The sequence below is a fragment of the Rhinolophus sinicus genome, chromosome 17, assembly GCF_057876585.1.
Source record: "Rhinolophus sinicus isolate RSI-liver-muscle chromosome 17, RSI-T2T, whole genome shotgun sequence".
NCBI lineage: Eukaryota > Metazoa > Chordata > Mammalia > Chiroptera > Rhinolophidae > Rhinolophus > Rhinolophus sinicus.
Window position 1 is genome coordinate 25,274,076 of NC_142517.1, and position 1,030 is coordinate 25,275,105.

Sequence of the window (1,030 nt, forward strand, 5' to 3'; positions counted from 1 at the left end):
CCTAATATTGAAACTAAATATAGTTTTTATACTACATTTACTTAAAACTTATCTTCATAATCTTCAATAAAACTATTTTAAAACGTTACTACCATAAGTAAAGAAAAATATTCCCTAAACTCACACATGAATATATTCAATATTATTTAAATTTTAGTTATGAACATACAGATGAGTGATTAAGCATTCATGTTAATGACAGAACTATGGCTGCTAAATTTGGAAGGCATAGTCAAACTTGTTCACAGTATCGTTTTATATCTGAATTTAGAGGGTTTTTTATTTTATTTTTTATTTTAGCCATTTTTAGTGAAAGCTCTATATTGGATTACTTTATTCCTGCATCTTCTCAATTGTTTCTTCCTTATACTTGCCTTTTTCCTTTCCTACTTGGTAAGATTTGGCGACATTCAAGGATCATCTTGAGATCTTTGTCCTTCTTCAGTCTAGGGATAACCACCTTGCTGGGGTAAATGCCCCCGTGAACTTTAGCCTTCTCTTGCTGCACTTGTTCAGTGTAAATGACATGTTTTTTCCTGTAAGTACTTTGCCAATTTACTGCCCTTTGTAGTGTCCTTGTACAACCTGAACTTCATCATCCTTTTCAGGGGGCATGGCTCGAACATTGTACTTCTGTCTAAACTCTTTGCAAAGAGGAGAAGACGTAATCTTTCTGCAAACGTGGGAAGGTACATTGAAGTGCTTTTTACGGTTCTTGCTCCAGTCAGAAGTCACAAAGGGATTGAACTTCATTTTGGCTGCTGGCGCTGTCAGCGATGGCCGCAGAAGGGAAGAAGGGCTGAATTTAGAAACTAATTTTAACATCGTCATAATACTCAAGATGAGCCACTGAACTTTGGAAGAAAAACTGACCCCATTGATGGTCCTGTTACAGACTTACTGAGCTGTGAAATCATCCTATCTTCTCTGGAGAAATTGAATCTTAGAAGGCTTCAGTGAATTCCCCATGGCTACACAGGGAATACATTCATCCATTCATGCATCCATTTATTTATTCATTTACTCCTCA

At 36.1% G+C, this 1,030-nt stretch overlaps 1 pseudogene; it reads right to left on the minus strand.

Moving 5' to 3' along the window:
* Positions 1–333: 333 nt before the first annotated feature.
* Positions 334–753, minus strand: LOC109447504 (large ribosomal subunit protein uL24 pseudogene; annotated as a pseudogene).
* Positions 754–1,030: the final 277 nt, after the last annotated feature.